This window comes from Grus americana, chromosome Z (genome assembly GCF_028858705.1).
Source record: "Grus americana isolate bGruAme1 chromosome Z, bGruAme1.mat, whole genome shotgun sequence".
NCBI lineage: Eukaryota > Metazoa > Chordata > Aves > Gruiformes > Gruidae > Grus > Grus americana.
The window spans coordinates 52,129,397-52,154,170 of record NC_072891.1 but is presented as its reverse complement, the minus strand read 5'-3'; the positions used below and the strand labels follow the sequence as shown (position 1 = coordinate 52,154,170).

Genomic DNA, 24,774 nt, shown 5'->3' with positions numbered 1-24,774 from the left:
CCAGCCGCCGCGGTGACAAGGTGCCAGCGGAGCGGAGGGGCCGCCGCCCTCACGCCCGGAGAAGTTTGACTCGGGAGCAGCGCAGCCGCCCGGGCCGGCGCGGCGGGGCAGGGAGCCGCGGCGGGAGTCGCCGCACCCGGGGCCGCAGCGGGACGGGGGTCGCCTCCAGCGGGAGGCGGCGGGGGGAAGCCGGCGGCGGCAGCGGCGCTCCGGGAGCCGCCCCGCCCGCGCCATGGCAGCCCGGTCCCGGAGACCCTGGCTGAGCGTGGGGCTGGGGCTGGGGCTGGGTTTCACCGCCGCCTCCTGGCTCATCGCCCCGAAAGTGGCCGAGCTGAGCGAAAAGAAGAGGCGCGGCTCCAGCCTCTGCTCCTACTACGGCCGCTCGGCGGGGCGGGGGCGGCCGGGGGCGCGGCGGTGCCGGGCGGGCAGCAGGCGCCGCCGGAGGCAGCGGCGGTGCTGGGCGGCACGAGTTTCAGGAGCAGCCCCTGGGAGCTGCCGCCGCCGCCGGCGGAGGGCATGGTGTCCAGCCCCGCCGCCGGCGGGAAGGGGAGCCGGAGGAGGAGGAGGAGGAAGGCGGCGAGAAGCGGAGCGGCCGGCCCGGCGGCAGCCACAACGGGAGCGGGGACTGGGGGGGCGCCCCGGGCTACGCCAAGCCCCGCAACTTCCTCTACGTGGGGGTGATGACGGCCCAGAAGTACCTGGGCAGCCGGGCGGTGGCGGCGCAGCGGACGTGGGCGCCCTCGGTGCCGGGCCGCGTGGAGTTCTTCTCCAGCCAGGGCTCCGCCGCGCCCCCCGGGCTGCCCCGGCTGCCCGTCGTCGCCCTGCCCGGCGTGGACGACTCCTACCCGCCGCAGAAGAAGTCTTTCATGATGATCAAGTACATGCACGACCGCTACCTGGACAAGTACGAATGGTTCATGCGGGCGGACGACGACGTCTACATTAAAGGTGGCGGGGCGCGCCCCGCCGCCGGGAGGGAGGGAGCGGAGCGATGGCCTGGCGGCCCGGCGGGGTCCCGCGGGGGTGGGGAGAGTCGGTTCCCGCCCGGTGGCGGAGCGCAAGGGGTACCTCGGCCCACCCACCGCCCCGGCGGAGTTTGCTTCCAGCCACCGTGTGCGGGCCGTGGGGTGCTGTCCCGGCGCTGAGGTGCCGGTGGGAACCTCGAGGTGCCCCCGCGGGGCCGGGCCGGGCCGGGCCGGGCCGTCCTTGGGGAGGCCGCGGTGCCGGGGCGCGTTGGAGGGCTGAGGCGGGGGGTTGGACCGCGGCGGGCGCGGTGAGCGGTCCTGGCGTGGGATCTCGGTGCTGCGGCCCCCGCGCTTGCTGCGGCGCGGCTCTCCGGGCGAGGCTCTGCCGTGGGCCGGCGGACAGGGGCCGTGGGCGGGCAGCGGAGCGGCGGGGTGGTGCCGGCGCCGCGTCCCGCCGCGCTCGGCTGCGCAGCCCAAGGGTGGCAGTCCCGCCTCGTCCCGCCGCCCGTGGGCAGGCGGCGGGCGGGAGCGGCGAAGAGCTCTGCCGACTGCGTCCTGCTCCGGCCGGGCAGCCCCCGCCGCGGTTGCGGCTCAGCCCGAAGGCTTCGACTCGGTACTGCTCGGAAGTGATGTTTTGAGCAGTAACAAAAGTTCTGCGTTGGCTCGCTGACACTTGGGCTGAGCAAACGCCGCCGCCGAAGGCTGCTTGTAAAGCTGCTGTTCTTTGCAGCGTGTGTCTCTGAAAAGCACTGGCCCTATTTCACGAGGTTTACAGCACCATTAAAAAAAGATGTTCTGCAACCCGCTTGCTTTTGGTCTGCGCTTGTTGCTGCTGCTGCTACTCGTGCAGTGTCCTGCTCTTAGGAAAGAAAGAAGAAACTGAACTTGTAAGCCTAGGTTGTGAGCGTGGTTGCTTGCAGTATTGAAAACACTGTGAAAAGTTAACTGGAGTAACTGTATGCTTCCCTGTTTGTCACTTGCTTTTGTTTGAGTGGTTTAATGGGCTGCTTGTTTGTCAGCTGTCATTCATCTGTGAAATACTCGCGCACTTACGCGTGTATCTATGTATATATATTGGGTTGCAGATGTAGAAGTTGTCACTTTGGGCTCATTGCAGAGTTGCAATGAACCTGTCTTTAACTAGTTCCAAGGTTCTGAGTTAAACCTATCCAGAAACTTTTGATGTCAAGTAAATTTGAAATCAGAGTTTCTGAAAAGAACTAGGTGAGGGGTTTGAAGGAAAAGTCTGTAGACATTGCAGCACTGGAAATAGTTTGGAAGGAGCCTGAGTTTTACCTTGTTCCCACAATTACTCCGCAATTAAACATATTTACCTTGGTTAATCGAGATTTGCTTTGGTCTTTTCAAAAATTAATCCTATTAAAATAATACCCGGCATTTCCCTTTCCCTTCCCTCCCTCCCTCCCCAGCCTGGAACTATATTGGCAAATTGTCCTACTTTAGAGAGAGTTTTAAACTACCAAGGAAGTGCTTTCCATTAGTCCTGATTGAGCAGAACAAGGTTTAGTGGTAAAATGAAGTTTTGATCACGTTCTGGCTTTTGGCTGAATGAAAATGTCATTGTAATGTTAATTAAGAAAAACAAAAGAAGCTTGTGAAAGGTAAACTTGTCCAAGGGTGTTTTCAGTTAGGTACAGAATACTGCTTTGGAAGTGATTTTCTGTGACAGTCTCAGGTGCCTGTTACGTTTTTAAAAAAGCTTGAAGTACAGGAAAAGAGATGGCTGGCAGACTAGGCAGAGAAATAACAGTAATCTTTTATCTTTTTCAGGTGAAAAATTGGAGGAGTTTCTTCGCTCACTGAACAGTAGTAAACCTCTGTATTTGGGACCGACTGGTCTGGGTAATATTGAAGAACTCGGAAAACTTGGGCTGGAGCCTGGAGAGAATTTCTGCATGGGAGGGCCGGGAATGATCTTCAGCCGGGAGGTTCTCAGGAGGATGGTGCCACATATTGGTGAATGCCTTGGAGAAATGTACACCACTCATGAGGACGTGGAGGTGGGCAGGTGTGTCCGAAGGTTTGGAGGAACTCAGTGTGTTTGGTCATATGAGGTGAGTGACAGTGTAAATTGCAATGTGCTGTTTGTTTACAGAGTTTTATGTCTTGCAATGTAAGTAACTGTATCTGCAACCTCTTTCCACCGTAATTATGTTTTAATGCATGCATCAGAATGTAAACTGCAGACTGTAAGGAAAAAAGAGAGGAAAACGTTCACGGCATGTTGCTGCAAGCATAGTCATTTCTACTTGTCTTTCAGTTTTTGTTGTTGACAATTACTGCAGCCACGTTGTAAGTATTGCTATGCTATAAGTTGCTAGAGCTTCACCTTGGGCATTTCTACACATAATGCTTGACAGGATGCTGCTGTATTTGACGTATGCTCTTCAGGTAGGATCTTTTTATGAACTTGTTTTTGGATAAGCGTGCGGCATATCTGTTCTGCATTGCAGGTTCTTAAAATATGTTGTAGTGTTTGAAGAAGAATTGCCTGTATTTTCTTAATTACTCAGCTGTATTTTAATGGAGTTCATGACTGGCAAAAGCAGAAATAGTGGTTGTGGGTTTTTTTTCTTGTACAGAAATGAAATTTGTTGCGCTGTCTTTGTGTATGATAAACTTTTACTAGTGTTTTTCTTAGTGTAGAACAGTGTTAAAATGCATTAAGGACATACGCAGTGTAACAAATCTTCCTATGCTGAAGTCATTTGGGGAGCAAATGACTTCGTTCCATAGTATCGTTTTCTAAAGTAATCAAAATGTGGTGCAGTACCCAAAAAGTTTGTTTGCGCTGCCATAACTAAAATTCAGACCTCTTTCTCTGGAAACGTTGTGATTAGTGGCAAGACTAGCTTTGTAGATAAAAATAGACTAAGCGTGCAACTGCCAGAAAGGGTAAAGGGTGATAGTTAATGTGATGAACAGGATTTCAGTTACATTGACTGATTCTTTAATATTAATATATGCTTGCCCTTGTGGCACTCCCTTGTTCAGCAGGAAAAATCGTTTAAATGGGCCACTGAAAGAGGTTATGTGCTATTAAAAACAAAAAGACAGGAAACATAATTGATTTTGCAGGTAAGTGTTTTTCTGGATGACCTGGGGAGGGGAAAGGTTGCCATTTTAAAAATGGGCTTGGTAGGCTACAATGCATGTAAAGAGGTGAACAAAAGTAAATTTTGATTAGTTGATACTAACTAGGTAGAAACCTTAGAGGTGGAAATCGGATCTTTTACTTCACAGTAGAAAGGTGCTTTTAGAGACTATTTCAATCAATGTTATAAGTCCAATGTAAAATAATACACCTGTTGCACTGGTAGAGCAGGGCAGGCATTTATCGTGCAGATGGATAGTGATGTAGGACTAGTGGTCCTTAATCAGACTTCCAAACCGCATGCTACACTGGCAGCTTAATCTGACACTCTGGTGTATTTGTGCTGTGTCATCCTTATGGGCATGTGATGCCTGCTGATCTCTATCAGCAGAATTATGATTCTGCCTTGACAGTTACATGTTGGAAGGGGTTTTGGTTTTGTTTTTCTGGTTTGTCTTCTTGGGAAGAAATCTGGGAAGGGAAGAAAACTGATAATAGATAACATTATCACTGCATTGGTTGTTATTTATTTTGATGTTGAATGTCAGGAGTTTTTGGCTCCAGGCACTGAGCGTAAGTGGGATAGAGTGAAAAATTATGTTTACTTTCTTCTGTTTTGGAGACTGCGTTACAGGACTGTCCAGCAGCTCAGCTTTTCATGGTAGGATTGGGGCCTGAAAGCATAACCATTTTGGAAAAAGCATGTGTTTTTATGGGATGTGGAATAGACTGACACCAGTCTTGATTGTCAGTTACTCTTGAAGGCCCGAGGTCTATATAATAAAGAATGGAAAAAGAAGAAAATGTGTTAGGCATTGCAATAGCAGCTGCTCATTTCTGATCAGTATTTCCGTCTGTTAGAAGAATCTTTGACTCTGTGGCCGATACAGGAGATGCTCCGGAAGATGCAGATGACTAAGCCAAAGCTGCTTAGGATGCTATGCCAGCGTTAAGTGTGTATGGAAGGGAAGGAGTGAAATAGAGTGAAAGGCGAGAGAGGTTGCATTCATGCTCTGGCATAGTTTGTGTTGTGTAGCTGGTTGTTTCAAGCAATCTAGTAGGGTACCTGAACAGATTGGCTTGTTGTGGGTTGGTAAATTAATTGGTGACAAGGGTGACTTTTTTCCTAGGGCACTGAAACTCTTGCTGTGTGATTTTTCACTCCTGCCTTAGATCAGGAGCGCTCTTTGTGTGCTAGAAGGGGAATTATTCCCTCAGGTACACGTGTGCAAAACCTGAGATTGGGGCCAGGACTTTCTGCATAGGCAGTTGCCCTTTTGTCCTGAAGTCCTCTTGTTGTATTTACGTATTAAACTGAGCCTCGTTGAGCTGCAAGATTTTTATGGACTTCACTGCTTTTGGGAAGAGGCATGACTTGTGTTTAGGATGTTGCTGAAGACTAATATAAACTGAAAACAATGATGGTGACATTCATAGAAGCAGAAAAGATCTAGAAGAGTTGAATCTCTGTTGCATCATTTTTTACTAGACTTCTTTTCTAAGAACTGGAACGGAAAGTCTCTTTTTGGTGAGGATGAAAGCAATCAAAGAGTTCAAGAGAAAACCTGCAATGCTTGATCTTTGCTGGGTGGCTCAGCTGGCGTAGGTAAGACTGGCTGCCTGTCAGGGTTTATTCTATTGCCTTGTAGAGGTTGCAGGTAAGCTGCGCTAGTTTATATGTGTAATATGCTTGCTGGCAAGGAGAGGGTTACAACTTTGACTTTTTTTTGTCAGAATGAATAGGAAAAGAAGAGGTGTACAAGTCTGCAATGAGCCACTCTTGTTCTTGATGCTTTCCAGAGTTTAATTCTTGTTCTGCCAGATTTGAGGCCGGGGCTAAAGGCTGGGTCTCCCACATACGAAATGACTTATGGCTGAGGTGATGAGTCCCTCCTGGTCTCTGCTGATGGAGCTTCTCCACTTTGAATAAAGAATTAGTCATTGGATTTCTGAGCGAGTGAATCTAATAACAGGGGTTTTAGAGCAGTTGTGCAGAATGGAGGAGATAAAAACCTGCCCTCGGGCTGCAGTTTGACAGTTGCTCTAAGCCGACGTAAATATGGGCTTTGGCTGAAGGGTAGTTGCTCCTTTCGGTTGCTGTCCTGTTCTGCAGGACTTGTGCAGCCCTGTGGTGAGCTGGGGCAGGGGTGGGATCCACTTGTAACCTGGACCTGACCAAGAGTGTTTTCTTCAGCTGAATCAGCACTCACGGCAAAGCTTTGCTGAGCACAAGCATCAGAAGAACGAAGAGGTGGTCACGTTCATCCAGGAATGAAGGGGCAAGAGAGTGCCAAACTGCCTGTCTTGGCAGCAGCTTACCTTCAAATTGGCTGGAAGCAACACTGAACTGCAGCCTAAATCTAGTTCCTTGCTCCATGAGGAATTATCAGCTAGAAGTGTTGTATTTTGAGTGGATGATTTTCTTTCTACAGGAGATCCATCCTTGTTCTGATATGTTTTTTAAGTATATCTTAATTTATCCTCCAGTTTTGATGATGCTGTAATGATTAAGGTGTAATAAACCTGAGAAATTTGGCTAAAATATTTCTGCAAAATGCCTTTTTGGTTTTGAGAGGTGTTAGCAACTTCTGCTTCCCCAAATCAGTAAGAGTAGAGATTAAAAAGGGCCTTTTGCTTTTGTGCTTTCCAAATCCGTACTTCAAGTTAGCACCTTCTCTTCCACTAATTTTAAATCCTTGAAACATTTTTCTTTAAATGAATGAAGAGATTAGCTTGATTTTAGTGACTCATACTAATTTTATTCTTTGGAAGCACAAATATAGTTAAAAACCTGAGATGCTGTGTTGTACCTCGCTTTGCTGTTTAGGAGGGACTTGCCTACAGAGGGCCATTTGGAAAAAGGCTGATTGCTTTATTTGTCCCCCTGACGCTTTTTTTTTTTTTTTTTTTTGGAATTATGTTTATGGGTCTAGAAGACCATTTTGTAATTTGTAACCTAAGTTTATAACAGATAAAATAGTGTTGTTTCACAAAAGGCCAAACTAAAATGCAACACATGAATTAAGTGGCTATAACAATTCAAGCAGATATCAAACATTGTCAGGGTATAAATACCGACTGTCAGAGAAGGTTTCTCTTCAGAAAATGCAAAATGACAAATGCAGCATAAAAAAGATTTAAAGATCATTCCTCAGTGTATTTGGGACATTTGTTCTAATGTTAAGTTTGTAAAGCTTTTCTTTTTGTAGCCTTTTTTCCCTTTCTCTGGTGGAAAATATCATAGAATCAAAATATCTCAAATCAGAAGGCACCTATAAGGATCATCAAGTCCAACACCCACTACATGCATTTTAAACTTAAAAACTACATTCATGCAAAAAACTACATTCATGCAAAACACCCCATATACTTTTGATCTTTTGGTAATATGTACGTTGATATTGAAAGAAAATAGTGCACTTTGTACATACCAGCAGTCCACATTAACGTTTGTATCTGTTTTCCCATTGTGTTTTCCTTTTTGGGTTTGTCACAAGTCTGTGACAACCATAGAATACAGTCTCATCACTATAACATTTTCTTTAAAAATACAGATAATATTAATAATAGTAATTTAAAATTAATAATAATTTTATTTTTTTCATTTGAGGTTTTGTCTTTATCTTTGGTGAAGATGTTGGTGGATCACAACTCAGCTTTGACTAGAACACTCCACCAAACAGAAGCATTAGAGGTGTATTGGCCTTTGATGATGGCCAGATGGCATTTTGCTCATTTGGGTACTGGAATGGTCAGTCTTGAAGCAGCAGTACCCACCCCCACTTAAGCTCTTGGTTTTGGTCAGCTTCATTAGGTAGTTACATAAATGCAGCCATCATTTTCGAAAAGCATAGAGCGAGCTATCAGTAACCCTAGAATAGAAATGCATGGAAGAGTGGATGATTAAGATTGTAGCAGGGGTCTCTGAGGGTATCTGGAGAGGAACAGGATGGTCACAGAGGCCTCAGAACCGTTTGCATAAATGGCCAGTTACTGACATGGGATGTGCTCTCTTAGCTATTTGTTTTTAAGAGTTGTCTGATCACAGCAACGTTAAAGGTAGTTACGAAGCTTTTTTACTTCAAAACGATTCTCAGTTGGTTAGAAAAGTGAGTTCTATTTCCGTACCATTGTAGTATAGTATTTCTGTGTGTACAGGATACCGAATAAAATGCAAGTCGTTAAGTGCATATCCTATTGCAGTAACTGTGGTGCTAAAGTTGGCTCATTACTCTTGCCCTATGCGGCTCTGGTCTCATCTGAGCTGTTGTGCTGTACTGTGCAGACTCCTTGCTCTTTCTCTGGCTTTGTAAGTAACCTCCTGTTATTCATTTGCTCTTTTACGCCGGGAATTTGGGGAGACTGCCCTGGGGTCCTTGGGGACTCCTTGTCTTCTTGCCCCTTCTTCATCCTGTGTGGTGGGTTGACCCAAGCTGCTCTATCACTGCCCTCCTCAGCTGGACAGGGAGGGGAGAAAAATGAGATAGAAAAAAACAACCCCAAACTTGTGGGTCAAGATAAAGGCAGTTTAATGCAGCAAAACCAAAAGGCTGCACTTGGGAGCAAAGCAGAAGCAAAAGATTATTCTCTGCTTCCCATCAGCAGGCAATGCTGGCCACTTCCCGGGAAGCAGGGCTTCAGTATGCGTAGCAGTTGCTCTGGAAGACAAATGTAAAAAGCCGAATGCCCCCAGTTCCTCCCCCTCTCAGCTTCTTATTGCTGAGCAGATGTCATATGGTATGGAATATCCCTTTGGTCAGTTTGGGTCAGCTGTCCTGGCTTTGTCCCCTCCCAGGAGCTTGCCCACCCCCAGCTTACTGCTGAGGAGGGGAAGAAATGTTGGAGAGACAGCCTTGATGTGTGCTGGCACTGCTCAGCAGTAGCCAAAACACCAGTGTGTTATCAACACCTTGCTAGCTACCAATACACAGCACGGCACCAGGAGGGCTGCTGTGGTGAAATTAACTCCATCTCAGCCATACCCCATACGTCCTGCAAGATGAGCTTGGCTGGGAGTTGAGGAAGTTTGTGGTGAGGAAATAGAGTTGTCTCTGGTACTTACATGTTATTGAGGGTCTTAAGTGTTTCCCCATGTGGCTCAGCAGGACTGCAAGAGTTGGAGATACCTTGTTTGGGGGCTTTTATTGTGAAGGTATTCCCACAGCTACCGTGGAGGTGTGCACCAGCACACACAAGCCCGTGGCTGTGGTCCCTGGCATGATGGCATCTTAGCTGTGGAGCCAAGAGCTAGGGGGGTGTTTCTCAGCCTGACTGAGAGTCAGCTTGTCATAGGTTTCTGGCTTATTTGCAGATTGGGTGCCCCAAGAGGAAATACTGCTTGTGCCTATTTGGAGTTTGACAGCTGTGTAATTCTGACTCCTGGTGCTGAGTTCACGAGGTGCAGGAGGACTCTGGGGATGTGTTTGCATGTCCATGATGTAAAGAAAGTGTGGATACACCTTCCTCTTAACGCACTTTCCTCTAAGATGCCAGCAGCTGTTTATGTGCAGGACTGTGTGGGCTAGCTAACAGCTTTCTGGTCTGCGTTGCATGTTTGTATGTTCTTAAAGCAAATATTTCAAAGGTTTTCCTCTTTAAGAATAAGCTCTTGTTTGAATTACCAAAGCATCCCACAGACAAGCAAAAGGAAAACCTTAGGAAAAGTTCTTAAATTATTAAAAATATGTCTTTAATTCTGCATATGGGTACCATGAACCATCTCTCAACCTACATGGAAATTTAGACCTAACCATGTTCACTTTCTTCTCATGTTTGCTCTCATTTTATTGGAAATGTTTTCTCCAGACTTTTGTGCAATTGCTATATTGGAGGTGGTATGTCCATAGAAGTCTAGTGCAGAAGGCTGGCTGGTCAAGTGTGTTTAAAAACAGTTTGACATGAGATGACACAATTGTGGCACAACTGTTGTAAGAGTCATCTCATTTAAACCCCTCACATCATCATTCTTGACAGTGCCTGTCACGTTAGACAAGGAGTAAGCTTGATTTTTCAAAAGAGACTTACAGGTGAAGAACTTGTTGGCTTTAGGGTCAACAGTGGATTCAGTGCTTTAAGTGAATCCCTGAAACAAAGCACAATGAAACCCTAATGTTTTTTAGTGTTTACCCTGAAATAGTTTTCGATCCTTTACCTTAAAATCAAGTAAACCAAACCACATGCGAAACATTAGTTTCTATAGATACTCACAGAATTATCTTTATTTTCAAAATTTTGTCTTTCCTAGGTGTTCAGAAATAAATTTCCCTTTCACGTGTACAGATTTCATTGTGGTTATTGGTCATACTTTGAGAAAATGTTTTGTTAAACTGTCCTGCTTGAGCCTTTCTGAAGATGAAGTGTTCGTTGCAGGTTACCAGGTAAAGCAAATAGTACAGAGGCGCTCCAAGTGTGTATAGTCTTCTCAAAGACACTGACAGTCCACAGGTTGTTTCCTCCTGTTCCCTCCCAACGCCCAGAGCTGACGGATTTTGTTCCTTTTCCTGGGCTGTTCTTTGTATCTCTTCTTGTCCTGACTTAGAAATCTCCCAGAGATAACTTTTTCCTGACTTTCACTTGCCAGATTCATGTCTTTTGATGAGATCAAATGATGTGCTTCTACTGAAATGGAAAATGCTCACAAAGAGTGAAGCTGGAAGTTGTAAACAAGGAGAGTTACAGAAATTACTTGAAATAGGTGCTAATTAGATGTACTTCTATTTACCGTGGTATTTCACTGGGTATCAAAGATAGGATATGTTTCTTTTTTTAGAAGAATAAGCTTTCAAGCTCTCCTCCAATTCTGTATGTTTCTTGGGAGTTTTCTGGAAGCAGACAAATAGGGGTGAAGTGCAGCTAGTCCTCGGACTTTATTTATTTATTACTATTTATTCTGTGGCTCTCATTACCAAACTAGTTTCCACCTATCTTCAGTTCTTATGTGAGAAGGTATGACATGTATTAAGCCATTGTCAGTATATGCTGCTCTGACGCATTCTCTAAAATATGCTTTTATTTACTGATTGGATTTCATTATATAACATGAAGTATTCAAAGAATACATACATTATTTAAAATGTAGCAAGAACTGCTACGCTTTGAGGAGTTTATTCCATCTGACCAGTGTGGGCTGATGATTTAAGCTCAAGGTGAGTGCCCAGGTTGTTTATTCTTTAGTACACATTTGAAACTGGGCAGCAAGTAAATGTGTAGTCCCACCCCGGCTGCAGTATTTTTGGCTTCCTGAGTATCACACTAAGACAAGATTTTTGGCCTGCTTTTAAGAAGTCTTTTAAATCATATGTATACTTTAGGAAACAAAGAACATCTTAAACTAGGGGTATAATTTTAGGAAATCTGGAGGATGATAAGCAGCCTTGTAACTGATACAGGCTTCTTGAATGCTGCTTTATGTATGACTTAGTCTTGAAACGAGCCTAGGAAAGGGAAGGTTACCTTTTCATTTATTTTTTATTTAGTGCTTTCAAGACAAATTTTCCAAAGTTGTTTTCCACATTGGTTGAAGTTTTACCTTCAGTAAAGTAACCTCTGAGAACATTTGAAAATAAAAAAAAAGAAAAAAGAAAAAAGAAAAAAAAGTCTGAAGTCTCTTCTGGAATGTGCTGGTTTAACCAGGCAGTTAGAATACTGAAGATTAAAACCTGAGCTACTGACTGGACAGATGGTTTGTTTGCTTGGTTTTGGTTCTTTAATATTTAGTTTGTGATAAAATATTTGATTTAGAAACTTGGAAGTATTCCTTTTAATAATTTTCAGATAGGATTGTCATTTTGTGCCTTGTTTTTTTGTGCACTTGATACTTGGAAGGATTTTATATTTTTAAAGACTGCTTTATGGTGCATTTGAGTCCCTAAACATTTTTGCTTTTTGTTTCTTTCTTATTATTTTTTTACAAGCATTCAAGGGCAAATGAACATCTGAAGGATGTTAACTTGATCGCCAGGGACGATGCTCCTTCTGACTCTGCATTTGCTGGTCTCAGGGAGGTGTTTGTTCACTGGGCTCTTTCTGAGTGCAGCGTGTGTGAACAAGCTCCTCATGGCATGGAAGCAGCTGTACCAGAGAAATGCAGCATTTCTTTAGTTGTACACGTGGCCGCAATGCCGTGGAAGTCTGTGTGGCCTTAACAGCTACACGAGGCATACACTGTAAATCTGTGTGCATGGAGCTGTGTATTTGTACGTACATATGCATATGTTTAAAGCTTGTGCCTAGTTGATAACCAAGCTCCCAGGGGCATGAGTGAAGGTCCTTTGGAGCTTTTAAGCTGTGCTTCCAGGTATTTACTGCAATATCTCTCCTGTAAAGCTTAAGAATTTAGCTTTCAGCTTGTTCTTCATGTCTCTTCATAGTTATATCTGTGCATTTCTCTTCTGTATGTATGTACATTTTGGCTTCAAGCTTCAATTTAACGTAGTTTTTTGGCTATTTTCCTTGAAAGCATTTTCTTTCTAGCTATAGACTGTAGCACATTTATTATCATAATAACTTTTTATCACCAAAGGGGACTCTCTGATGGACCAGCTCTCACCCTGCCAGAATTGCACAGCTTCCTATTGTTGATCATGATAAAACACAGTGACTTTTTCTGTCATTTTTTATCAACTTTGTGCAAACTTTTCTGAAGTGCGTGAAGTGCATGAGGACTCAGTTCCAGAAGTCAGGGAATTAACTGGAACAGATGTAGGTGACGACATACCTTTTAGGAGAGTGCTTAACTCGGCAAATGAAACAGTTTTGTTATGTGCTATTGATATTTTAATTGTTGTTTTAAAACAATTTTATAGGTATAAATCTATCCTGCTAGAATGAACAAAAGCAGGCGCTAGTATTTTGGATTCTTCTTTTCTTCCACTCTAAATTTTTGTGATTGAAGATATTTTTCTCCATGTGGTAAGGGGAAATAATTGCACCTAAGTGAGGGTAATAACTAACTGTAATAGAAAATATTGTCAAGCAATTAAAAGTATTTTTTCTTAATATTTGGCTGTGGTAATTTTGGGAAATGTAGTATTAGTGTATCCAGGAGGGTGGTGTAAGTATGTATATTTCTTTTGTGGCTTTTGATGCTTGGGGTTTGCTTGGAGTTGTAGACCATGTCTGTTATGTCTTTACAAAAATTGATTATTGTTTGTACCTTCAAGAAAGAATTCTGTACAGAAACTATGCATTGGGCTTTCCTCCATCCTGGGCATGGTAAGTTGGTGCTCACTTCCCTCTTCCAAACCTGTTAGCCTGAGTTTTTACTGTGCTAAACCCAAGAATAAACATACCTTCAGACTCTGTTCTTAATGTGTACTTGAAGATGACAACTCTGTCATGGTAGAGGGATGTAAGAAATGTCTGGTCTTTATGGGTCAGAGAGCCTTGAATGAGTAAGGGCTGGTCTTTCTTCAGTATGCTTATCAACTCTTCCAGCCCAGCCTGAGCTTCCTAACTTGTCACTGGAAAAGTATTTTGAACAGCAGTGGCTTTATTATTTTAGCTACACAAAATGCTAGAAGCAGGAGAGGGAAATGCTGGAAGAAGGTAGGTTGGAATAACAGATTGACTTTGTTGAGTTTGGCGTGTTAGAAAACAGCTACTACAAATAAGCTGTTCATGACTGGGAGTTGCATCCTCGCAAGTAAGACTTCTTTCATGAGTTTGTGCATTAAAAAGGATGTGGTGCCAGTGTTCTCTGTGTATGTGTGTAGATGTGTATATATGTGTGGGGATGGTGGTGTGTGTGTATTTTAGGAGTCATGCAATGTATTGACATTTGCCTTTTTGCTCCACTTTGAGCGTTGAATAGTCATAAAGACTATTACATTCATGTCATTAACTTGTTACCAGCTGTTTCTGGAGACTGATCATTACGATAACAATTGCTGTGCCTAGACCTATGTGGGCTTGCAGGAACCTCACTCCCATGTGCAAATCTAGTGTTGCGCTATTCTGTCTTTACTAAAGATGCCAGTTACCTTCTAAAGTATTCGCCTACTGACTGTGTTTTGTTAGTGCATTGAGGAATGTGAAACCATTTACGCTCCCACATTGATCTGAATAGTATGTCTGTTAGTGGTGTATGCTGCTGATACAATGCTGGTAATAGTTCATTAGTTCAGAAGGGGAAAAATTGAACTGAGGCCCTCGGAACAACCATGTTAAAATATGTTCCTGAGTGTAGGTTAGTTATTGACTTGATTAAAAAGGACCTCTCAAATTTTTCTTACTTCTAAGCATTGGTGATACCTACTTCAGTGTCCAAAAATACGCTTCGGTAGTAGCATTCCTGCAGGTAAGTCCAGAACTGCAGGAGCTTCCCGCTCATCTCATTTTAAAACAACTTTGCCCTTGCTAATTGGAATGTTTGGCTTAGTACTAAACTCATCATTTTAGTACCTCACTTCAGTGCTAATTTTCCATTGCGAAACGACATTTGGAGACCTACTGTTTTCCTTGGAAATGGCCTTTGAAAAGATTTATTTGGAGGTTCTGCCATAAATCTGTGGAGTGGCCAATGAAAACAAACCAGCTGATGGTTTCACCAGTTTTAATATCCATGTTACCTTCAGTGTAGGTACACTTTGTGTTCTTTCAAGCTTGAAAGAAGATAAAATGTGACGCCCTGGGTTGGGGAAGGAAGGGATTTGTGCTTTTCTTGTTGATTTTTATTGAGTTGTTTCTGTTTAGCCATAATTATATTAATCAGCTTGGTGAAAATAAGTCTTTCTCTGCAGACTAGATACTACCTTGTACAAACGAAGTAACTTTTCATCCTTATTACATCCCTTTCATCCCTACCACATGTAGGTAGGTAACAAAAATAGTTGCTGGATTAAGTGTTTCGGTTCTATGGGAAGAGAAGCTTTAATGACTAGTACAAGGATAGACTCATACAGTGTTGCTCTGTTATTTTTTAAACAGTTTCGAGAAAATTGTTCTCTGTTTTGTAGTGTAATTATTGTTCTTTCTTCAGTGGGGATCAATACATAGTAATGAGAGATGTCCAGTAGTTTTTGGCATCTCTTCATCAGTACAGATAATAAAACAGCAACACTGTTGTGTGTAACAGGTTGATATTTGCCTTCATCCACACACTCTAAGGAGGTATTTAAGTGCAGAACTATTTGTCTGTCTGTCTGTGTGTAATTTGATTCGTGATTGTTTGCCTGCCTGCCTGTACGTGTGACCTGATTTAACCTCCATCTGTGTGTGCAACCCTGCTGTAAGTTTCGGGTGACACTCGCCACCCTCAAGTCTTTAACTGAGTCGCTATTTTGATTGTAACAAATGCCATTGAATTGCTTTGTTAAAGTGGCTGATGATTAAGTGCTGTTAATAATTACACAACCTAATCCTGTGATCACTCTCAAAAATATTAATAAATCCTAAATTGCTGCTAAACCAAAGCCCTGTAACAAAATCTCCACCGCGACAGGTAGTTTTGCTGGTTTGTTGTGATGAGTGCTTGTCTTTTTTCATTTTCTATTGCCTGCTCCTCTGAGAGAGCGGAGCTATGGACTGATAAATGGTTGGTGGTTTGAGCGGGACAGTCTTCGCTTCTGGGTGCGGGAAAACTTGGTTTTGTAAGCAGTAATGGGTTGGCTAGTGTAAACAGCGATCTTTTTCCCAGCAAAATGAAACTAAGCAGAAGATCAGGCAGCGGCTTCCACTATATTCAGATGGTCTTTGAATCAATGCTGAGGCCTGTACACCAAAAGCAGAATTACTGTTTTCTTTCTTTCAGCTTCAGTAAAGTCAAACATCACTGTTTATATGGCAGTACGCATCATTCTTCAGCTGACAATGGATGAGCTACTGTTTAAAAAATGACGCAAGTGTAATATAAATGCCTCCCTTTCAAGTTTAGCAGCAGACTTTTAAAGTAGTTTCATTAAATTCATTTAAATGTGTATTTAGTAAAAATACTGATGTATGGGCGTGTGAAATATATTAGCCTTTGTCTCCAGTGTGGGCATTTTTTGAAGTGCACATAAATTATATACCATTATATACCGTAGGTGGTGTAATCTAGGACAGGAAGAATGAATACTCATGGAAAGAGGAGAGTCATTCTGACACTTAGATGGGAACTGACCTCAGGAAAAAGTGCATCATTGCAGTTACTGAAATTCACCTCTTTCTTTACGTTTTTAAAAACGTAATGCCGACAAATGCGAGGATTATTTCCAGCATTAATGCTTCTTGAGAGCTTTTCCACCTCAGTAATAAGTAGTAAACGTATGTGTGTTAAATCTCATGTGTACCTATATTCCTTAAGGAGTTTTGATCATGCCTGTGTCTGGAGGTTGGCACCAGTCCTGCAACTAATATGAAACAAACATCTCTGTCTTTGCAGCGTACAAGCAGTCTGCTGCTGCCAGCTCTGGGAGCTTTCTTGGAAGAGAGATGTCAACTTTTGCAGAACTCAACTTTTCCTAAGGAAATAAATTAATGCAAGTTGTAGGCCTAAAGCTGCCTCCAGAGTCTCCTTGCAGTGACCTGCATTGCATGCTGCTACATCCTTAGGTATGGAAAAATGTGGTTTTGGTGCCCTTTGGGCATCATTCCAGGGATGAGAGGAGCCAGAAAACCCTTGAGGAAGCTCTGGGGAGGCCAGTGTGCACGCAGGGGTTAAAGCTGCTGCCCATGACAGGTGGTGTGAGCTGAGCTGGAATCAGTCACCTTCTCTCTTTGCTCGGATCAAAACCTCTGTCTTTTTATACCCTTTTCTTATAGCTGTGACGGGAAACCTTTGGCTGGCAGGAGAGATGCAGCCGTGGAGTTTGGCAGAGGCTGTAGCGGCTTTTTTGTGCTTTGCTCTCAGCTAACACAAACCCGCGTGGTAGCAGGAAAGCTCACCAAAGGGTTTGGTTAAGTGCAGTCAGTCCTCACCCCGGGAAAGTTTGTCCCCTCTCCTATCTTGCTCCACGTGCTTTTAGAGAGCATTTTCAACGTTTAATAATTCCATACGCATTCGTACCATCAATGTTCTCTAGACGACGAAATCGCCCAGCACTAAAAACGCTTTCAGCATGGTAACGTGTGTTTTCCTAGAGTTTCTCCTGGAATGCCTGCAGCCATGTTCCGCGTTCTAAATCTTTCAGATTTAATCAGTTAAATGTGGTTAGTTCACAACGTGAGTTGGATGGGAGACTTATGGCAGAAGAGCTTTGGTGTTTGAAAGAAATTATCTTGGCAATACCCGGTGCAGTTCTCACTTTCCTGAATCCCCACTCAGCGAATGCCTCTGGACTATAGTGAAAAGGGGGCTCTCGGGGTAGTGCTTGTTGAGATGCTGTCTCTATAGAAGGTACCAAGTTGTGGTCCTGGCAGCTAATGACACAAAGAGATCCCGTGTTAAGCTACTGGACAGCCTTTGCCTGTAGGAGAGCTGAACACCTTGGACTTCTATCCAACACAAGTAATTCTAAAATCTTTTGGTGTTCAGATGGTTTACGACCTTCATGCTGGTGACTTTTCTTTCACTACATGCGTGCACAGTGAGCAGTTTAAGCAAATCGATAGTAGGCAAAGCTCAACAGGCTGTTTGGATTGTGAACTGCTAGTGCACGCCGTTGGGTTGGCTGCAGAGTTTCTATAACCGTTTTGTAAAGTGTTTCTGAAATGTAGGTAGAGGGACAAATTCGTTAAAACCTTTTTTCCAAAGCTTTAGGAGGAGGTACACACTCAAGGGATGAACAAACCCAATTAGTTGCCTTGGAATACAGATCACATCAGTTACTATATTGTGTGTTTATATACAGACACACGTGTATGCCTGCAGAAATAAGCAGATTCTTCTTGAGCAAAAGAATAAAGTAATTTTTTCTGCAAAAACCTGTGCAATATGTCATTACATAATAATCTATTTTAGCAAACCGATCGGTTTAGAAATAAATAGTCATTAAAGTGGCAGGCACTGTCTTTTGGATGATTTAGAAGCTCGCACAGGAATTTTCAGAGCGGAAGCTGTCTTTGCAAGTGAATTTCCCACTAGCAGAGGTTGTTCTCTATGCCGCTGAAAAATGGAATTGTAGCCAAGATGCAAGGAACGCTGTTGTTTCCAAAGAGTTCAGAGGACAAGGCCCTGACCCAGCGGGTGACACGGTGCCGGCAAAGCCCTGCAGCGGTGAAGAGCGGGGAGGGGTGGGAACATGACATCTGCAGCTTGCACGTCCGCATGATCAGCGCTGAAGACAGAAGGCGAGGAGACGGAAGGCGAGACTGTGAGATGTTGTTAGTAGGCAGAATGAGGGTACCCGAGTGGATGCTCACTTGAAAATCTCTTGAGAGAGAGAAAGAAGAACTCCGTGGAAGTGTCTCGCCGTCTTGTCCCATGGAGGGGAGAAGGATGTGACAAAGTGAGAGCTTGAAAGAGGAAAGCAGAAAGTAAGGAAGAAATGCGGTCCCCTAGGAAGGGATAAAACCCAAGTATGTCTAGTGTGGGGTGAAATGTAGAGCTTTGGGGCAGGGCCGTGAAGCTGAGGGCTTTTGACCAAATGGTGTTAGAGTTGGAAACAGGGGGAGGCTTTTGCGTGACTGTGCGTGTCTTGCTGCCAGCAGAGGAGATCCATTTGGGGCTCTCGTAAGTAGGTGAAGAAAGGATAAGGTGGAAGGACTATTCAGTGCTAATAACGTCAAAAGGCAGTCAGTTTCAAACATCATGGTAATGGAGATGGGATGTTCTGAGTGAAATTAAAGCTCCACTGGTTAAGCCCTGATCTGTGTTTGGCAGGAGTAGCTACTGTGCTCTTTTTCTTTAGAAGAGCCAGTTTATTAAGGGTTTACACCTGACATAAAGGAAACTTGAATGAAGGGTTTAGTCGATTGTGGTTTTAGTAACAAAAAGTCCTCCCTGAGTCTCTTTAACAAATTGGGCATTTCTTTACAGCCCTCCAGGTTTAGTTTATTTTGGGGGGCGGGGTGTTAATGTTTTTATTTTTTATTATTTTTACAGCAGAGGTGCTGGGCACCCAAATCAGCACAAGATGAATAGAGCTGTACAAAAAAGCAATGATCCGTGAATGAAAGGGAAGTGTGGGAGTCACTTTAAATGTGTGCAGGTATTGTTTAAAGTGATTTGCCACTGCTGCTGTTTTCCTCTTTGTTGTTCTGTTTTTTCCAGCTTAATGGATTAGTGTTGTCACTCAGGCGTTCTTGGTCTGTAAATTCTTGGGACTGTAAGTCCCCAGCCTTTCACTATTAGCAGCAACAAGAAGAAGTCACGTCAGAGTCTGTGCGGTAGGCTGATGATGTTGTTCATCTTCTTCACTTCCAGAATGCACACGCGTCTCTTGTCTACTTGTCGAGTGCTGGATTGAAACACCCGGTTGTAGCACCCGGTTGCTTGCCCAGTTAGGTCAGACAGAGCTGAGGGTGTCCGTTCTAATAGGTCTGCCTCCACTTAGGAACCAAATCTTTTCTTCTGTAAAATTTCATGGTGTGGGTCCAGTTTAAAAGGGCAGCAGGGGGAAAAAAGAAGTCTGAACTTGCAGCCCGAGTGACTCCTGATCACCTTACGGCAACCATTTCTAGGCAGAAGTGCTACTGCGTAGCCCCCATGTAATACCTGGTAGGCCCAGGTTTTCCTGGTGCTCTTGCTTTTTAGGCATCGGATGAAAGCAGAGCTCTTTTTCCATAGTCCGAATGCACCGTCCAAGTCAAGAGCATCTCTCTGTGCAGAGGCTCTGGCTCCTGCCAGTTCAAACAGGCTTCCGGGGCTCTGGGGAGCAGTGTGGGGCTGGAACCCAGGGTTTTTCAAATTCGTGGGGGTTATCTGCTGCTTTGGATGCTTCCCCTCTGGCTTGAAATAATTGTTTGTTTTCAGCTGATTTGTTCTCTTCCTATGGAAAATTACCATAGAGGAAATGAAAGGACTGGAAAATGTGATCCTGTTTATTCAGTCAATTTTACTGTTTTGCCTCATTATCGAACTTCAGGCAATTTTTGATTCTACTTGGTGATTTTTGGGGACACTGTGTCTTATTTTTAATGCAGTATGTATCTTATGCCGCATACCGTTCCTTTATGCAGATTTCCAGTTGAGAATGTGTCCTCTGGCTTCACCTCTACCAACAGTTATCGTCAGTAAGCTTACTGCAAAGCAGCTCAGGTTTCAATATGCGGCAGGTTAGAGCAACTTCTGCAAGCGTGAGCTAAAGCTGAGGTTCCGCTGTCTGGGCAAGTTGCCTGTTTTTGCAGACTGTGTCCTGTGCGGTACAGAAGTAGAAAAGCAAACTCACTTCAGAATAGCTTTCTGAGCACACACTCAGAAAGATGTCACCACCATCCTAGTAATAACCTTTAGTTTTCATACTCCGTATCTTACCTGCAAATCAGTACCTTTTTTGAAAGCGAGCCTGAAATGTCTCCCCTGGATGAATTTTTTTCCTTTCCTTTAGTCTAAAGTAGTGTTTTGGAGGCTTTCAGTAGGCTTGGGACCTCTGTGCTATGCTTAGATGTGCTAAATATAGAAGGTACAAAAAAGGGAGATGACTGAATTTACCAAGGTGTGCAGAGCAGGAAGGAGTTCTCCAGCTGTGTTGGGATGAGTAGGATGTTGCACCCTCCTCGGACAGCGCAAATCCTCAGGGACGACTGCAGCACGTTCCCTGCAACAGGCAAATAGCAAGGAAAACGTGCAAAGGGAAGGAAGGTAATCAAGAAGAGTTGATGGTATTGAGGCAAGCAACTCCTGACCAGCCCTACTGCCTCTTAAGATGAAATGACAGGCTTTGAGGATGAGGGGCGAGTGGTGGACTGAGAATACTTTCACTTTAGAAGAGGTTGGTGCTCCCATGTTCTTCTCATTGGTAAGCTGAAGAAGTATAAGCTGGATGAACAGAGCACTAAGTAGGCTGAAAAATGCTGGGACTGCTGGACCTAATGGGTACAAGTGATGGCTCCGTGTCCAGTTAGCGTCTGGTGAAGAGTGGCGTACCTAATTCATGGCAAGTGTTTTGAGAATTTGGAGGGGTTTTGTTATTAATACGCTGGGCTTGTGCTTCATGAGCTGTCTAGCTACAGCACATGGAAAGACAATGCAAATTCATAGCTTACATTCTTTGAATGGGAACTGTAATGTTTGTATTTGGTAAAGATAATTCAGTGTGGTTTCTCTGCATTTCCAGGAAGCAAATTTCTTCTGAAATGTCTGCTAAAAATAGTTTTGCTCTTGTAATGGCAATTGCCAGTCTCTGACAAACTTCTAAAGGAGGATGGATTGATTTGGCCAGTGGATTTCAGCGTGGTCATTCAGGTCTGTGTGCAGAAGGTGACTAATCCAATGCCCTGTCTGTTTGTTCTCCTGACCAAAAAATCTGATCTGCAGAGGCAAAATGTTGAAAACGGAAAAAAAAGTGTTATGGTTATCAGCTTGTATCCCGAGTAGTGATAGGGCTGTAAGGAGTAACGTAGTCTGGTAAAACGAGTAAAAAGTAGGAGCGGAGTATTGTAGGCCACTGATGCTGGTTTGCACAGTCTCTGGATACCAGCTCTTTGTATTCCTTGAGAAAGGAAAGACGTGTACTCTGCTTGATTACTTAGTGGCCTCATCATGTGTATTTCTCTGTTTTCTTCACTGTGACCAGACCTTTAGGGAAGGCAAATTAAATATTTTACATTTGTAATTTGAACACTTTGATAATAATCCTATTCAGTAATTTTAATTCTTTAATAATCAAAAGAAAATAACAGCCTTTTTTCTATTCTTTTAAACGTTACTGGCAGTAAGAGTGTTAAGTCTGTACATCTCAGCAGAACATTGTCACCTCTACGATGTGTTCATTTCTTTCCTATTAAATGCTCAGGAATACTGTTATATAATTTGACATCATGACGATCTACAGTTTTAGAATTTGTGGGATTATGTTGACTGGACAGCAGATTGTGTGTAGGAGCTAATTTGGTTTGTACCAAAAGGACTCTAAGATGCTGACTCGGGCCAGTAAACAATCTACGATGCTGTCCAGAGCTAGGGAGGTCTGTCCAAGTTCAGAATTGTTTGAGTGAAGTGTCATCACACCAGTTTTATCTTTTGCAAGTTTGGATGACTCTGCTGTACAAATACAGCCTGCCACACAACTACCTGTGCAGTAAGAGGCATGTTCCTTTAAGTACATTTACCCTCTACAAAAAATAACTATGGACCAAGACAGGAACTTATTTGAAGAGAAAATAGTGGGGGAAAAAAAGGGTTGTTTTCATCATTTCTAGCACTGTACAACAATAAAGTTATGGCACTAGACCTTCCCAAGATATTTAGAAAAATTGAGGTTTTGGCATTCATATACCAAAAGCAGAGAGAAAAAAAGAAATGCGGCTTAAGTTTGAGAAAGGCTGAATGATGTAAGTCAGTAGCTTAAATATTGTTTTTAATCAGAGTGGAGCCTTGTAAAAGACATATGAAAATATCTAACTTTTCCATGACCTTTTTAAATAGCATACATTGTTTGGTTGTATTGATTGGCCATTTCATTTTAATTGGGCTTGTGATAAGCAGTGCAGACTTTAGTTTGAGGCCTGCAGCTAGTGGTGTGCCCCAGGGGTCAATACTGGCTCTGGTCTTATTCAACATATTCATTAGTGGCCCGGACAGACGTTTACTGACGATACTAAGCTGGGAGCAGTGGCCGATCCACCAGAAGGCTGCGCAGCCATTCCGCAAGACCTGGAGAGGCTGGAGAGCTGGGCGGAGAGGAACCAAATGAAATTCAACGAGGGCAAGTGTAGGCTCCTGCACCTAGGGAGAAGTAATCCCAAGCACCAGTAGATGTTAGAGGTTGACCTGGTGGGAAGCAGCTCTGCAGAGAAGGACCTGGGAGTCCTGTTGGACAATAGGTTCTCCATGAGCCAGCAATGTGCCCTTGTGGCCAAGAAAGCCAGTGGTATCCTGGGGTGTATTAAGAAGAGCGTGGCCAGCAGGTCGAGTGAGGTTATCCTCCCCATCTGCTCTGCCCTGCCCTGGTGAGGCCAGATCTGGAGTTCTGTGTCCAGTTCTGGGCTCCCCAGTTCGAGAAAGACAGGGAAGTACTGGAGAGAGTCCAGCGGAGGGCTGCAGAGATGATGACGGGACTGGAGCGTCTCTCCTGTGAGGAAAGGCTGAGAGAGCTGGGTGTGTTTAGCCTGGAGAAGAGAAGACCGAGAGGGGATCTTACGAATGCTTATAAATACCTAATGGGTGGATGTCAAGACCATGGGCCAGACTCTTTTCAGTGGTGCCCAGCAACAGGACAAGGGGCAATGGGCACAAACTGGGACACAGGAAGTTGCATCTCAATATGAGAAAAAGCCTTTTCTCTGTGAGGGTGACAGAGCACTGGACCAGGCTGCCCAGAGAGGTTGTGGTGTCTCCTTCTCTGGACATACTCAAAACCCGCCTGGACGAGATCAATCTGAACATGAGAAAAAACTTCTTTACTGTTAGGATGACTGAGCACTGGTCCAGGCTGCCCAGAGAGGTTGTGGAGTCTCCTTCTCTGGTGAGATTCAAAACTCGCCTGGGTGCTATCCTGTGTAACCTGCTCCAGGTGATTCTGCTTTAGCAGGGGGATTGGACTAGATGATCTCTAGAGGTCCCTTCCAAGCCCCACCATTCTGTGGTTCTGTGTAAATATGTGAGTCACAAACAGTGAATTTCATAATGTCTCTCTTCACTGTAGCCCCTTCAAGTGTGAAGATTCATTCCAAGGGGAAACTATATTTTGAGTTATGTTTCAATGTGTTTAGGCTTAATAAAATTAACTTCGATATTAAAAAGAAGTGTAAAATGGACACAATTTCAAACACATCCTTTCCATAATCGTGGTAAGCATGACAAGCTTAATACCATATTAATGATTTTGAACCTGTGCTTCTAAATGTAAATCAGTACTTTTACTTCATAGAATCATAGAATCTTAAGGTTGGAAAAGGCCTCTAAGATCATCAAGTTCAGCCGTTGACCCTACACCACCATGCCTACTAAAACATGTCCTGAAGTGCCACATTTACATGTTTTTTGAACACCTCCAGGGACGGTGACTCCACCACCTCTCTGGGCAGCCCGTTCCAATGCCTGACCACTCTTTCCGTGAAGAAATGTTTCCGAATATTTAATCTAAACCTCCCCGATGCAACTTGAGACCATTTCCTCTTGTCCTTTTGCTAGTTACTTGGGAGAAGAGACCAACACCCACCTCACTACAACCTCCTTTGAGGTAATTGTACAGAGAAATAATGTCTCCCCTCAGCGTCCTCTTCTCCAGGCTAAACAACCCCAGTTCCCTCAGCTGCTCCTCATAAGACTCGTGCTCTAGACCCTTCACCAGCTTTGTTGCCCTTCTCTGGACATGCTCCAGCACCTCAATGTCCTTCTTGTACTGAGGGACCCAAAACTGAACACAGCACTCAAGGTGCGGCCTCACCAGAGCTGAGTACAGGGGCACAATCACTGCCCTACTCCTGCTGGCCATGCTATTCCTGATCCAAGCCAGGATGCTGTTGGCCTTCTTGGCCACCTGGGCACACTGCTGGCGCGTGTTCAGCCTCTTGTCAACCAGCACCGCCAGGTCAACAAGTTATCCATGAGCCATCAGAGAGCTTTATGGAATAGTAAGATTAAAGATATGCATTAATTTAGGCGCTCACATCAAAGATCAAGTAGCTGTTATGGTATTTGTCGATAAAACAACTTAGTGCCATGCCAGCTAA

The 24,774-nt window shown here is 44.1% G+C and overlaps 1 pseudogene; it reads left to right on the top strand.

The window, feature by feature from the left end:
• Positions 1-45: 45 nt before the first annotated feature.
• Positions 46-6,958, top strand: LOC129199982 (chondroitin sulfate synthase 3-like; annotated as a pseudogene).
• Positions 6,959-24,774: the final 17,816 nt, after the last annotated feature.